The sequence below is a fragment of the Octodon degus genome, unplaced genomic scaffold, assembly GCF_000260255.1.
Source record: "Octodon degus isolate 3935 unplaced genomic scaffold, OctDeg1.0 scaffold00332, whole genome shotgun sequence".
NCBI classification, from domain to species: domain Eukaryota; kingdom Metazoa; phylum Chordata; class Mammalia; order Rodentia; family Octodontidae; genus Octodon; species Octodon degus.
Window position 1 is genome coordinate 107,879 of NW_004524908.1, and position 16,365 is coordinate 124,243.

A 16,365-nucleotide genomic window follows, 5' to 3' on the forward strand; every position below is an offset into this window, starting at 1 on the left:
CTCTCTCTCTCTCTCTCTCTCTCTCTCTCTCTCTCTCTCTCTCTCTAATAAATAAAAAAAATTAAAAAAAAAGAAATGGATTTGTGCATCTTTGCCCCCAGGAAGGAATGAGAGAGAGAACAACCACCTGAAGTTTCTCTGCTACTCCAGCTAGAAAGACACAAACTTCACGGATGCTTTCACTTAGGAGACTGAATGATTTTTCACTGTGTTCAGTGTGCAGAACTGTGAAGTACTTTAGTTACAGAAGTGACGTTTTAGCCAGAGTTCTGTTTTGCGCCGTATACAAGAACAGGCATTGGAGTGCCCTGCTTCCCAAAGAAGCTGGAGCTTAGTTGGCTCTTCTGCATTTAGACCTCACACTTAGGAATACAAATCATGCAGTAGAAACTAGCAGATCTCCTTAGGGAACTGGAGTCGAGAAATGTGTTTGGGGCTCTTTGCTGATAGGCATGAATGGGAGAGAGAACAACTTTCTGCAATTTCACTGCACCTCCTGCTGGAAAGTCACAAACTTCACGAAGGCTTTCTTTTAGGAGACTGAATGATTTGCCAGTGTGCACAGAGCACGGAACTGTGAAGTACTACAGTTACAAAAGTGACATTTTAGCCCCAGTTTTGTGTTGCGCCATATACAGGAAAAGACATTGGAGTGCCCTGCTTCCCAAAGTAGCTGGAGCTTAGCTAGCACATCTGCATTAAGCACTCACACTCAGAATCACAAACCAAGAAGTAGAAACAAGCAGCTCTCCTCAGGACACTGGAGTCTAGAAACGTGTTTGTTCTCTTTGCCCAGAGGTATGAATGGCACAGAGAACCTTCTGCATTTCTCTTCACTTCCAGCTGGAAAGTCACAAATGTCACGGGTGCTTTTCTTAGAAGACTGATTGATTTGCCACTGATTGCAAAGCTCGGAATTGTGACGTACTTTAGTTGCAAAAGTGACGTTATAGCCGGAGTTCTGTATTGCGCTGTATACAGGAATACGCATTAGAGTGCACTGTTTACCAAAGGAGCTGGAGCCTAGCTGGCTCTTATGCATTAAGAACTCACACATAGAATGACAAATCATGTGGTAAAAACAAGTAGTTCTCCTCAGGGCACTGGAGTCCAGAAACGCTTTTGTGACTCTTTGCGCTTAGGAATGAATGGGAGAGAGAACAACCTTCAGACGTTTCTTTGCACCTTCAGGTGGAAAATCACAAACTTCACGCATGCTATTTCTTAGGAAACTGAATGATTTGACACTGTTTTACAAAGCGCGGAAATGTAAAATTCTTTAGTTACAAAAGTGACGATTTAGCCAGAGTTCTGTGTTGCGCCATACACAGGAATAGGCACTGGAGTGCCCTGCTTGAAAAAGAAGCTTGAGCTTTGGTGGCCTTCTGCATTAAGAAATCACACTTAGAAATATAAATCATGGAATAGAAACACGCAGCTCTCCTCAGGTAACAGGATTCTGGAAACGTATTTGTGCCCCTTTGTCCATAGGAATTAATGGGAGAGAGAATAAGATGCTGCAGTTTCTCTGTCCCTCCATGTGGAAAGTTACAAACTTCACATATATTTTCTCTTAGTAGACTGAATGATTTTAAACTCTTTACAAAACTCGGAACTGTGAAGTACTTTACTTAAAAATGTGAGCTTTTACCCAGAATTCTGTATTGCCTCATATACAGAAACAGGCATTTCAGTGCCTCCTTATAAAGGAACTAGAGTTTCGGTGGCTCTTCTGCATTAAGAACGCACACTTAGAAACACAAATCATGTAGTAGAAACAAGCAGCTCTCCTCTGGGCACTAGATATAGAAACGTGTTTGTGCCTCTTTGCGCATAGGAATGAATGTGAGACAGAATAAACATCTGCAGTTTCTCTGTACCTCCAGCTGCAAAATCACGAACTTCACAGATGCTTACTCTTAGGAGACTAAATGATTTGCCACTATGTAGCAAAGCGCGGAACTGCGAAGTACTTCAGTTACAACACTGACCTTTTAGACAGAATTCTGTGTTGGGACGTATAATGGAACAAGCACTGGAGTGCCCTGCTTCCCAAAGAAGCTGGACTTTTGGTGGGTTTTCTGCTATAAGAACTCACACTTAGAAACACAAATCATGCAGTAGAAACATGCAGATCTCTTCAGGGCACTGGAGTCTATAAGCGTGTTTTTGGCTCTGTGCCCTTAGGAATAAATGGGATAGAGAAGAACCTTCTGCAGTTTTCCTGCACCTCCAGCTGGAAAGTCACAAACGTCATGGATGTTTTCTCTTAGGAGATTGAATGATTTGCCACTATTTGTAGAACGCAAAACTGTGAACTAATTTAGATACAAATGTGATGTTTTAACCAGAGTTCTGTTTTGCGCCGTATACAGGAATAGGCTTTGGAGTGCCCTGCCTTCCAAAGAAGCTGGAGCTTAGCTAACACTTCTGCATTAAGAACTCACAGTTAGAAACACTATTCATTCAGGAGAAACAAGCAGCTCTCCTCAGGGCACTGGAGTCTAGAAAAATGTTGTGCCTCTTTACCCTTAGGAATGAATGGGATTGAGAACAACCTTGTTCAGTTTCTCTTCACCTCTAGCTGGAAAATCACAAACTTCATGGATGCTTTCTCTTAGTAGACTGAATGATTTGCCACTGTTTTGCAAAGCGCAGAAATGTGAAGTTCTGTAGTTACAAAGGTGACGTTTTAACAAGAGTTATGTGTTGCGCCATACACAGGAACAGGCACTGGTGTGCCCTGTTGCCAAAGAAGCTGGAGGTTCGGTGGCCTTCTGCATTAAAAATTCACACTTAGAAACTCAAATCATGCAGCAGAAACAAGCAGCTCTCCTCAGGCCTATGTGGTTGTGAAATGTATTTGTGCATCTTTGCCCCTAGGAATGAATGAGAGAGAGAACAACCTCCTGCAGTTTCTCTGCATCTCCAGCTAGAAAGACACAAACTTCATGGATGCTTTCTCTTAGGAGACTGAATGATTTGTCACTGTGTTCAGAGTGCAGAACTGTGAAGTACTTTCGTTACAAAAGTGTCGTTTTAGCCAGAGTTCTGTGTTGCGCTGTATATAGGAACAGGCATTGGAGTGCCCTGCTTCCCAAAGAAGCTGTAGCTTAGCTGGCTCTTCTGCATTTAGACCTCACACTTAGAAATACAAATCATGCAGTAGAAACAAGCAGATCTCCTCAGGGAACTGGAGTCTAGAAACGTGTTTGTCCTCTTTGCTGACAGGAATGAGTGGGAGAGAATACAACCTTCTGCAGTTTCTCTGCACCTCCTGCTGGAAAGTCACAAACTTCAGGAAGGCTTTCTTTTAGGAGACTGAATGATTTGCCAGTGTGCACAGAGCACAGAACTGTGAAGTACTACAGTTACAAAAGTGACATTTTAGCCAGAGTTCTGTGTTGCGCCGTATACAGGAAGAGACTTTGGAGTGCCCTGCTTCCCAAAGAAGCTGGAGCTTAACTAGCACAATGGCATTAAGCACTCACACTTAGAATCACAAACCAAGAAGGAGAAACAAGCAGCTTTCCTCAGGACACTGGAGTCTAGAAACGTGTTTGTTCTCTTTGCCCAGAGGTATGAATGGCACAGAGAACAACCCTCTGCATTTCTCTGCACTTCCAGCTGGAAAGTCACAAACTTCACGGATGCTTTTCTTAGCAGACTGAATGATTTGCCACTGATTGCACTGCGCAGAATTGTGAAGTACTTTAGTTACAAAAGTGACGTTATAGCCGGAGTTCTGTGTTGCGCTGTATACAGGAACATGCATTAGAGTGCACAGTTTGCCAAAGAAGCTGGAGCCTAGCTGGCTCTTACGCATTAAGAACTCACACATAGAATGACAAATCATGTGGTAGAAACAAGTAGTTCTCCTCAGGGCACTGGAGTCTAGAAATGCGTTTGTGACTCTTTGCCCATAAGAATGAATGGGACAGAGAACAACCCTCGGCAGTTTCTTTGCACCTTCAGGTGAAAAGTCACAATCTCCATGAATGCTATGTCTTAGGAGACTGAATGATTTGCCACTGTTTTACAAAGCGCAGAAATGTGAAATTTTTTAGTTACAAAAGTGACGATTTAGCAAGTGTTCTGTGTTGCGCCATACACAGGAACCGGCACTGGAGTGCCCTGCTTGAAAAAGAAGCTTGAGCTTTGGTGGCCTTCTGCATCAAGAACTCACACTTAGATATACAAATCATGGAATACAAACACACAGCTCTCCTCAGGACACAGGATTCTAGAAACCTATTTGTGCCCCTTTGCCCATAGGAGTGAATGGGAGAGAGAATAAGAATCTGCAGTTTCTCTGCACCTCCAGGTGGAAAGTTACAAACTTCACGTATATTTCCTCTTCAGAGACTGAATGATTTGCCACTCTTTAAAAAACGTGGAACTGTGAAGTACTTTAGTTACAAAATTGTCGTTTTTCTAAGAATTCTGTATTGCGCTGTATACAGATACAGGCATTGCAGTGCCCTGCTTACCAAAGTAGCTGCAGTTATGGTGCCTCTTCTGCATTAAGAATGCCCTCTTAGAAACACAAATCATGTAGTAGAAACAAGCAGCTCTCCTCAGGGCACTGGAATCTAGAAACGTGTTTGCGTCTCTGCCATAGGAATGAGTAGGAGAGAGAACAAACTTCTGCAGTTTCTCTGCACCCCCAGCTGGAAAGTCACAAATTTCATGGATGCTTTCTATTAGGAGACTGAATGATTTGCGAATCTTCTCACGGCACGAAACTGTGAAGTTCTTTAGTTACAAAAGTGAAGTTTTAGCCAGAGATCTGTGTTGCACCATGTACAGGAACAGGCATTGTAGTTCCCTGCTTCCAATGGATGGAGGAGCTTAGCTGGCTCTTCTGCATGAAGAACTCACACTGACAAACAACATCATGCTATAGAAAGAAGCAGCTCTACTCAGGGCACTGGAGTCTACAATCGTATATTTGGTTCTTTGCCCATAGGAATGAATGGCAGAGAGAAAATCCTTCTGCAGTTTCTCAGCACATGCAGTTGCAAAGTTGCAAACTTCACCGATGCTTTCTCTTAGGAGAATGAATGCTTTGCCACAGTTGGAGGATTGCGAAAATGTGAAGTACGTTAGTTACAAAAGTGACGCTTTTGCCTGAAATCTGTGGTGCACCGTATACAGGAATAGGCATTGGAGTTCCCTGCTTAACAAAGAAGCTGGACCTGAGCTGGATCTTATGCATTAAAAACTCACACTTACAAACACAAATCGTGCTGAAGAAACAAGCATGTCTTCACAGTGCACCGGAGTCTAGAAACGTGTTGTGCCTCTTTGCCGATAGGAATGAATGGGAGAGAGAACTGCCATCTGCAGTTTCGCTGCACCTCCACCTGGAAAGGCAAAAACTTCCCGGATGTTTTCTGTTAGGAGACTGAATGATTGGACAGTCTTTTCAGAGCGCTGAACTGTGAAGTACTTTGGTTACAAAAGTGATGTTTTAGCCAGAGATCTGTGTTGCACCCAATACAGGAATAGGCATTGGAGTACCATGCTTCCCAAAGTAGCTGGAGCTTACTGCATTAAGCACTCACACTTAGAAACACAATCATGCTTTAGAAACAAGCAGCTCTCCTGTGGGGACTGGAGTCTAGAAACGTGAATGTGGCTCTTTATCCATAGAAATGAAATCAAGACAGAACAACCTTCTGAAGTTTCTCTGCACCTGGAGGTGGAACGTCACAAACTTCACAGATGCTTTCTCTTAGGAAACTGAATTATTTGCCACTCTTTTCACAGAGGGAAAATGTGAAATATTTTCATTACACAAGTGACGTTTTGAACAGAGTTCTCTGTTGCACCATACACAGGAATAGGCATTGGAGGGCCCTTCTTCCCAAAGAAGCTGGAGATCAACAGCCTCTTCTGCATTATGAACTCACGCTTGGAAACACAAATCATGCAGTAGAAAGAAGCAGCTCTCCTCAGGTCACTGGAGCCTAGAAACTTGATTGTGGCTCTTTTCCCATAGGAATTAATGGGAGAGAGATCAAGGTTTTGCAATTTCTCTGGACCTCCTGCTGGAAAGCCACAAACTTCACGGATGCTTTCTCTTAGGAGACTGAATTATTTACCACTGTTTTCAGAGTGGGGAACTGTGAAGTAATTTAGTTACACAGTTGATGTTTTAGCCAGTGTTCTGTTTTTCTCTATATAGAGGAACAGGCATTAGAGTGCCCTGCTTCCCAAAGAAGCTGGAGATTAGCAGCCTCTTCTGCATTATGAACTCACATTTAGAAACACAAATCATGCAGTAGAAACAAGCAGCTCTCCTCAGGGCACTGGTGTCTACATATGTGTTTATGCCTCTGTACGCTTAGGAATGAATGCGAGAGAGAAAAACCTTCTGTAATTTCTCTGGACCTCCTGTTGGAAAGTCATAAACTTCATGGATGCTTTTTCTTAGGAGACTGAATTATTTGCCACTGTTTTCAGAGCGGGGAATTGTGAAATACTTTAGTTACAAAAGTGAAGTTTTAGCCAGAGTTCTGTGTTTAGCCTTATAGAAGACCAGGCATTGGGGTGCCCTGCTTCCCAAAGAAGCTGGAGGTTAGCTACCTCTTCAACAATATGAACTCAAACTTAGAAACAAAAATCATTGAGTAGCAACAAGCAGACCTCCTCAGTTCACTGGATTCTAGAAACGGGTTTGTGGCTCTTTGACCATAGGAATGAATGGGAGAGAGAACAACCTTCTGGCGTTTCTCTGCAAATCCAGCTGGAAAGTCTAATCTTCACAGTTTCTTTCTCTTAGGAGACTGAATTATTTCCTACTGTTTGCAGAGCGCGGATCTGAGCAGTACTTTAGTTACTAAAGTGAATTTTTAGGCAGAGTTTTCTTTTGCGCTCTATACAGGAACTGGAATTGGAGTGCCTGCTTCCCAAAGAAGCTGGAGCTTCGGTGGCTCTTCTGCATTAAGAACTCACACTTAGAAATACAAATCATGCAGTAGAAACAAGTAGCTCTCCTCAGGATACTGGAGTCTACAATCGTGTTTGTCGCATTTTCCCTTAGGAATGAATGGGAGAGAGAACAAGCTTCTCCAGTTTCTCTGCACCTCAAGCTGGAAAGTCACCCACTTCATGGATGCTTTCTCTTAGGAGACTGAATGATTTGCCACTCTTTTCACGGCGCGGAACTGTGAAGTACTTTACTTACAAAAGTGACTTTTTAGCCAGAGTTCTGTGTTGCGCTGTATACAGGAACAGGCATTGGAGTACCCTGCTTCCCAAAGAAGCTGGAGCTTAGCTGGCTTTTCTCCATTAAGAACTCACACTTACAAACACAAATCATGCAGTAGAAACAAGCACCTCTCCTCAGGGCACTGGAGTCTAGAAACGTGTTTGTGGTTCTTTGTCCATAGGAATGAATGGGCGAGAGAACAACCTTCTGCAGTTTCTCTGCACCACCAGCTGGAAAGTCACAAACTTCACGCATGCTTTCTTTTAGGAGACACAATGATTTTCACTCTTTTCACAGCTCAGTACTGTGAAGTACTTTAGTTACAAAAGTGAAGATTTAGCCAGAGTTCTGTTTTTTGCCATATAAAGGAACAGGCATTGGAGTGCCCTGCTTCCCAGAGAAGCTGGATGTTAGCTGGCTCTTCTTCATTAAGAACTCACACTTAGAAACACAATCATGCTATAGAAACAAGCAGCACTTCTTATGGCAGTGGAGTCTATAAATGCGTTTTTGGATCTTTGCACTTAGTACTGAATTAGAGAGAGATCAACCTTCTGCAGTTTCTCCGCACCTCCAGGTAAAAAGTCACAAACTTCACGGATGCTTTCTCTTAGGAGAATGACTGATTTGCCACTGTTTGCAACACACACAACTGTGAAGTACTTTAGTTACAAAAGTGAAGTTTTAGCCAGAGTTCTCTGTTGCGCTGTATACAGGAACAGTCATGGGAGTGCCCTTCTTGCCAAAGAATCTGGAGCTGTTGTGGCTCTTCTGCACTGAGAAATCACACTTAGAAACACAAATCACGCAGTAAAAACAAGCAGGTCTCTTCTGGGCACTGGAATCTAGATCCGTGTTTGTGCCTCTTTGCCCATGGAAAGAATGTGAGAGAGAGCAACCTTTGGCAGTTTCACTCCACCTCCAGCTGGAAAGTCAGCATCTTCATGGATGCTTTCTTTTCTGGACTGAATGATTTGCCAATGTTTGCAGAGAGTGGAACTCTGAAGTACTTTAGTTATAGAAATGATGTTTTACCCAGAGTTCTGTGGTCTCAGTATATAATAACAGGCATTGGAGTGCCCTGCTTGCCAAATTACCTGGAGCTTTCCTTGCTCTTCTGCTTTAAGAACTCACACTTAGAAACAGAAATCTTTCTGTACAGACAAGCAGCTCTCCTCAGGGCACTGGAGTCTAGAAACGTGTTTGTGGCTCTTTGCCCATGGGAATGAATGGGAAAGAGAACAACGTTCTGCAGTTTCTCTGCACCTCCAGATGGAAGGTCACAAACTTCACGGATGCTTTCTATTAGGGCCCTGAATTATTTGCCACTCTTTTCATACCGCTGAACTGTGAAGTACTTTAGTTACAAAAGTAAGGTTTTATCCAGAATTCTGTTTTGCGCCACATACAGGAACAGGCATTGGAGTGCCCTTCTTGCCAAAAAAGCTAGAGATTAACAATCTCTCCTCCTTTAGGAACTCACACTTAGAAACACAAATCATGCAGTAGAAACAAGCAGCTCTCCTTAGGGCAGTGGACTCTAGAAACGTGTTAGTGCCTCGTTGACCATAGGAATGAAAGGAAGAGAAAACAACCTTCTGCAGTTTCTCTGCACCTGCAGGATAAAAGTCACATATTTCAGGGAATCTTTTCTTAGGAGACTGAATGATTTGCCACTCTTTTCAAAGACCGGAACAGTGAAATTTTTTAGTTACAAAAGTGACGTTTTAGCTACAATTAAGTTTTGCGACGTATACAGAAACATTCATTGGAATACCCTGCTTGCCAAAGAATGCGGAGCTTAGCTGGGTCTTCTGCACTAAGATCGCACACTTAGAAACACAATTCATGCAGTAGAAACAAGCAGCTCTGTTCAGGGCCCTGGAGTCTAGAACCGTGTTTGTGGCTCTTTGACCTTAGCAATGAATGGGAGAGATAACAACCTTCTGCATTTTCTCTGCACCTCCAGCTGGAAAGTAACAAACTTCAAGGATGCTTTCTCTTAGGAGACTGAATAATTAGACACTCTTTTCACACCGCGGAATTGTGAAGTGTTTTAGTTACAAAACTGATGTTTTAGCCAGAGTTCTGTGTTGTGCTGTTGGAAGAACAGGCATTGGAGTGCCCTGCTTCCGAAAGAAACTGGCGCTTAGCTGGCTCTTCTGTATTATGAACTCACACATAAAAGCATAAGTCATGCAGTAGAAACAAGCAGCTCTCCTCAGGGCCCTGGATCCTAGAAACGTGATGGTTCCTCTTTGCCCATAGGAAAAAATTGCAGAGAAAACAACACATATCAGTTTCTCTGCACTTCCACAGGGAAAGTCACAAACTTTCCGGATGATATCTCATAGGAGAATTAATGATTTGCCAATGTTTGCAGAGGGCTGAACTGTGATCTTCTTTGGATACAAAGTGATGTTTTAGCCATAGTTCTGTGTTGCACCGTATACAGGAATGGGAATTGGTGTGCCCTGCTTGGCAAAGAAGCTGGAGCTTAGGTGGCGCTTCTGTATTAAGAACTCACACTTAGAAACATAAATCATGCAGTAGAAACAAGCAGCTCTCCTCAGGGCACTGGAGTCTAGAAACGTGTTTGCGGCTCTTGGCCGATAGGAATGAATGGGGAGAAAACAGCCTTATGCAGTTTCTCTTAACCTCCATCTGGAATCTCACAAACTTCACAGATGCTTTCTCGCATTAGATTGAATGATTTTCCACTGGGCACACAGCGAGAATCTGCGAAGAACTTTAGTTACAAAAGTGATGTTTTAGCCAGAGTTTTGTATTGCGCCATATAAAGCAACAAACATGGGAGCGCCCTGCTTCCCAGAGAAGCTGGAGCTTAGCTTGCTCTTTTGCATTAAGAACTCCCACTTAGAAACATGTAGCTCTTCCCTGGGCACTGGAGTCTAGAAACATGTTTGTGGATCTTTGGCCATATAATGAATCGGAGAGAGAACAAACTTATGCATTTTCTCTGCACCTCCAGCAGAAAGTTGCACAATTCTCGTATTCTTTGTCTTAGGAGACTGAACGATTTGCCACTGTTTGTAGTACGCAGAAATGTGAAGTACGTTAGTTACAAAAGTGAAGTTTTAGCCAGACCTCTGTGTTGTGCTCTATACAGGAACAGGAATTGGAGTGACCTGCTTGGCAAAGAAGCTGGAGACTAGCTGGCGCTTCTGCATTAAGAACTCACACTTAGAAACACAAATCATGCAGTAGAAATGAGCAGGTCTCCTCAGGGCCCTGGAGTCTTGAAACGTGTTTGTGGCTCTTTTCCAATAGGAATGAATGGGGAGAGAATAACCTTCTGCATTTTGTCTGAAAGTCCAGCTGGCATGTCAGAAACTTCACGGATGCTGTGTGTTAGGAGACTGAATGATTTACCACTCTTTTTACAGTGCGGAACTGTGAAGGACTTCAGTTTCAAAAGTGAAGTTTAAGCCAGAATTCTGTTTTGCACCTCACACAAGTATAGGCATTGGGGTGCCCTGTTGGCCAAACAATGTAGAACCTAAGTGGCTCTTCTGCATTAAGAACTCACACTTAGAAACAGAAATCATGCAGAAGAAACAAGAAGCTCCCCTACAGGAACTGGAGTCTAGAAACGTGCTTGTGCCTCTTTGCTCATAGGAATAAATGGAAAGAGAACAACATTCTGCAGATTCTCTAACCTCGAGATGGAAAGTCACAAACTTCACAGATGCTTTCAGGTCGGAGACTGAATGATTTGCCACAGTTTGCAGAGGGCGGAACTGTGAAGTACTTTACTTACAAAAGTGACGTTTTAGCCAGAGTTCTTTTTTGCACAGTACACAGGAACAGCAATTGGTGTCCCCTGCTTGCCAATGAAGCTGGAGCTTAGCTGCCTCTGCTATGTTAAGAACTCACACTTACAAACACAAATAATGCAGTAGAAAGAAGCAGCTCTACTCAGGGTACTGGAGTCTAGAAACGTGTACGTGGCTCTTTGAACACTGGAATGTAAGGAAGAGAAAACAACCTTCTGCAGTTTCTCTGCACCTCCAACTGGAAAATCACATACTTCACAGATGCTTTCTCTTGTTAGATAGAATGATTTGGCACTCTTTTCACAGAGCAGAACTGTGAAGTACTTTAGTTACGAAGGTGAAGATTTAGCCAGAGTTCTGAGTTGCGCCATATACAGGAACAGGCATTGGAGTGCCCTGCTTGCCAAAGAAGCTGGTGTTTAGCTGCCCCTGCTGATTTATTAACTCACACTTAGAAATACAAATCTTGCTGTAGAGACAAGAACCTCTCCTCAGGGCAGTGGAGGCTAGAAATCTGTTTGTGCCTCTTTTCCCCTAGGAATGAATGGGAGAGAGAACAACCTTCAGCAGTTTCTCTGCACATCCAGCTGGAAAGTCACAAAATTCACGGATGCATTCTGTTAGAAGACTGAATGATTTGCCCCTCTTTTCGTACCGTGGAAATGTAAAGTGCTTTAGTTATAAAAGTGACCTATTAGCCAGAGTTCTGTGTTGCGTAGTATACAGGAACAGGCATTGGAGTGCCCAGATTCCAAAAGATGCTGAAGCTTTGCTGGCTCTTCTGCATTAAGAGCTCACACTTAGAAAAAAAATCATGTAGTAGAAATAAGCAGCTATCCTCAATCCACTGGAGTCTAGAAAAGTGTTTGTGGCCCTTTCACTTTGGAACGAATGGGAGAGTGAACAACCTTGTTCACCTTCTCTTCACCTCCAGCTGGAATGTCACAAAGTTCACGGATGCTTTCTCTTATTAGATGGAATGATTTGCCACTGATTGCGGAGCATGGAATTGAGAAGTACTTTAGTTAGATAAGTGATGTTTTAGCCAGAGTTGTCTCTTGGGTGATATACCGGAACAAGAACTGGAGTGCCCTACTTGCCAAAGAAGCTGGAGCTTAGCTGGCTCTTCTGCATTAAGAACTCACACTTAGAAACACAAATCATGCAGTAGAAACAAACAGCTCTCCTCAGCACACTGGACTTTAGAAAAGTGTTTGTGGCTCTTTCCCATAGGAATGAATGGGAGAGAGAACAAACTTCTGCAGTTTTTCTGCACCTCTAGGTGGAAATTCACAAACATCATGGATTCTTTCTGTTAGGAGACTGAATTCTTTGCCTCTCTTTTCAATTCACAGAACTGTGACGTACGTTACTTAAAAAAGTGACGTTTTACCCAGAGTTCTGTGTTGTGCCGTATATAGGAACAGGCGTTCTAGAGTCCTGCTTCACAAAGAAGCTGGACCTTAGCTGGCTCTTCTGCATTAAGAACTCACACTTATTAACAAAAATCATGCAGTAGAAACAAGGAGCTCTCCTCAGGGCTCTGGAGTCCAGAATCTTGTTTGTGCCACTTTATCCATAGGAATGAATGGGAGAGAGAACAACCTTCTGCAGGTTCTCGGCACCTCCACCTGGAAACTCCCAAACTGCACGGATGCTTTCTCTTATTAGATTGAATTATTTACCTCTCTTCTCACAGTGCGGAATAGTGAAGTACTTTAGTTACAAAATTAACGTTTTAGCCAGATTTCTGTGTTGCGCCTTATAAAGGAACAGGCATTGGAGTGCCCTACATGCCAAAGAAGCTGGAGCCAAGCTGGCTCTTCTGCATTAAGAACTCACACTGAGACACAGAAATCATTTAGTAGCAACAAGCAGCTCTCGTTAGGGCACTGGAATGTATAAACGTGTTTGAGACTCTTCCCCATAGGAATTAATGGGAGAGAGAACAACCTTCTCAAATTTCTCCGCACCGCCAGGTGGAAGGTCAAAAATTTCACGAATGCTTTCTCTTAGAAGACTGAATTTTAGCCACTGTTCGAGAGGGAGGAACTGTGAAGTTCTTTAGTTACAAAAGTGATCTTTTGGACATAGTTCTGTGTTGTGATGTACACAGGAACAGGCATTGGAGTGCCCTGCTTGCTAAATAATCTGGAGCTTAGCTGCCTCTTCTGCATTAAGAACTCACACTTAGAAACACAAATCATGTAGTAGATTCAAGAAGCTCTCCTCAGGGCACTGGAGTCTAGAAACACTTTTGTGCCTCTTTCCCCATAGGAATGAAAGGTAGAGAGAACAACCTTCTTCAGTATCTCTGCACCTCCAGTTGGAAAGTCACAAACTTCACGGATTCTTTCTCTTATTAGACTGAATTATTTGCCACTCTTCCCACAGTGCATAACTGTGAAGTGCATTAGTTACAAAATGAGGTTTTACCCAAATTTCTGTATTGCACTGTATACAGGAACAGGAATTGCAGGGCCCTACTTCCCAAGAAGCTGGTGTTTAGCTGCCCCTGCTGCTTTAAGAACTCACACTTAGAAACTCAAATACTGCAATAGAGAAAAGCAGCTCTCCTCAGGACACTGGCCTCTAGAAAATTGTTTATGGCTTCTTGCCCAAAGGAATGAATGGGAGAGAGATCAACCTTCTGCAGTTTCTCTACACCTGATGCTGGAAAGCCACAAAATTCACGGGTGCTTTCCCTTTGGAGACTGAATGATTTGCCAGTGATTTCACTGCGCGGAACTGTGAAGTACTTTAGTTACAAAAGTGAGGTTTTGGACAGAGTTTTGTGTTGCGCCATATAAAGGAACAGAAATTGGCATCCTGGCCCTAGCTCAGGCCTTTAAGTGGCTGCTTCCACAAAGCTGTCAGCCTCAGGTTGGTGGAGTTTGAACCTCACAACTCTCCCGCTGGCCAAAAATGCCCTGAAGGCGTTCAAGGAACAAAAATAAAATAAAGGAACAGAAATTGGAGTGCCCTCCTTGCCAAAGAAGCTGGAGTTTAGCTGCCTCTGCTGCTTTTAAGAATGCACACTTAGAAACACAAATCTCGCAGTAGAGACAAGCAGCTCTCCTCAGGTCACTGGAGTCTAGAAACATGTTTGTGTCTCTATGCCCCTGGGAATGAATGGGAGAGAGAATATCCTTCTGTAATTTCTCTGCACCTCCACCTGGAAAGTCACAAACTTCACGGATGCTTTTTGTTAATAGAGTGAATGATTTGCCAGTCTTTTCAAAGTGGGGAACTGTGAAGTCTTTACTTGCAAAAGTGAGGTTTTAGGCAGATTTCTGTTTTGCACCATACACAGGAATAGGCATTGAAGTGCCCTGCTGGCAAAAGAAGTTGTAGCTTAGGTGGCTCTTCGACATTAAGTACTGATACTTAGAAACACAAATGATGATGTAGAAACAGGCAGCTCTCCTCAGGGCACTGGAGTCTAGGAACGTAGTTGTGGATCTTTGCACATAGGACTGAATGGGAGGGAGAACAACCTTCTGCAGTTTCTTTGCACCGCCAGCTGGAAAGTCACAAAATTCAAGGATGCTTTCTTTTAGGAGACTGAAAGATTTGCCACTCTTGTCACACCGCGGAACTGTACAATACTTTAGTTACAAAACTAAAGTTGTAGGTAGAGTTCTGTGTTGCGTCCTACACAGGAACTGGCATTAGAGAACTCTGCTTGTCAAAGAATCGGGAGCTTAGCTGGCTCTTCTGCATAAAGAACTCTAACATAGAAACACAAATCATGCAGTAGAAACAACAGCTCTCCCAAGGAGACTGGAGTCTACAAACGTGTTTATGGCACTTTGCACATAGGAATGAGTGGGAGCAAGAATAACCTTCGGCAGTTTCGCTGCACGTCCACTTCGAAAGTCACAAACTTCACGTATGCTTTCTCTTAGGAGACTGAATGATTTGGCACTGTTTGCACAGCTCGCAACTATGAAGTACTTTAGATACAACAGTGATGATCTAGCCAGAGTTCTGCTTTACGCCGTATACAGGATCAGGAATTGGAGTGCCCTGCTTTCCAAAGAAGCTGGAGCTTAGCTGCTCCTTCTGCTTTAAGAACTCACACTAAGAAACACAAATCTTGCAGTACAGACAAGCAGCTCTCCTCAGGTCATTGGAGTCTAGAAATATGTTTATGGCTCTTTGCCCATAGGAATGAATGGGAGAAAGAACAACCTTCTGCAGTTTCACTGCACCTCCAGCAGGAAAGTCACAAACTTCACGGATGCTTTCTCTTAGGAGACTGAATGATTTGCCCCTGTTTCCGAAGTGCGAAACTGTGAAGTACTATACGTTAAAAAGTGACATTTTTGACAGAGTTCTGGGTTGGGCCATATAGAGAAACAGGCAATGGAATGCCCTGCTTGCCAAAGCAGGAGCTTAGGTAGCTCTTCTGCATTAAGAACTCACACATGGAAGCAAAAATCATGTAGTAGAATCAAGCAGCTCTCCTCAGAACACTGGTGTCTAGAAAAATGTTTGTGGATATTTGCCCAAAGGAATGAATGCGAGAGAGAACAAGATACTGCAATTTGTCTGCAGCTCCAACTGGAAAGTCACAAACTTCACCAATGCTTTCTGTTAGGAGGCTGAATAATTTTCCAGTGTTTTCCAAGCATGGAACTGTGTAGTAATTTACTTACAAAAATGACGTTTTTGCCAGAGTTCAGTGTTGTGCCGTGTAGAGGAAGAGGCATTTGAGTGCCCTATTTCCCAAAGAAGCTGGAGCTTAGCTGGCTGCTCTGCATTAAGAACTCACACTTAGATACACGAAACATGCAGTAGAAACTAGAACCTGTCCTCAGGGCACTGGAGTCAAGAAACGTTTTGTGGCTCTTTGCCTCTAGGAATGAATGGAAGAGAGAATAACATTCTGTATTTTTTCTGTACCTCCAGCTAGAATGTCACAAAATTCACAGATGCTTTCTCTCATTACACTGAACGATTTGGCACTCTTTTTACAGTGCAGATCTGAGAACTACTTTTCTTTCAAAAGTGAAGTTTTAGCCAGTGTTCTGAGTTGCGCCGTATACAAGACAGGCATTGGAGTGCCCTGCTACCCAAAGGAACTGGATCTTAGCTGGATCTTCTTCATTAAGAACACACACTTAGAAAGAGAAATCATGCAGTAGAAACAAGCAGTTCACCTCAGGGAACTGGAGTCTAGAAACGTGTTTGTGCTTCATTGACCATAACAATGAATGGGAGAGAGAACAACCTTCTGCAGTTTCTCTGCACCTCCAGCTGAAAAGTCACAAACTTCACGCATGCTTTCTCTTAGGAGACTGAATGATTTGCCACTCTTTTCAATGTTGGGTACTGTGAAGTACTTTA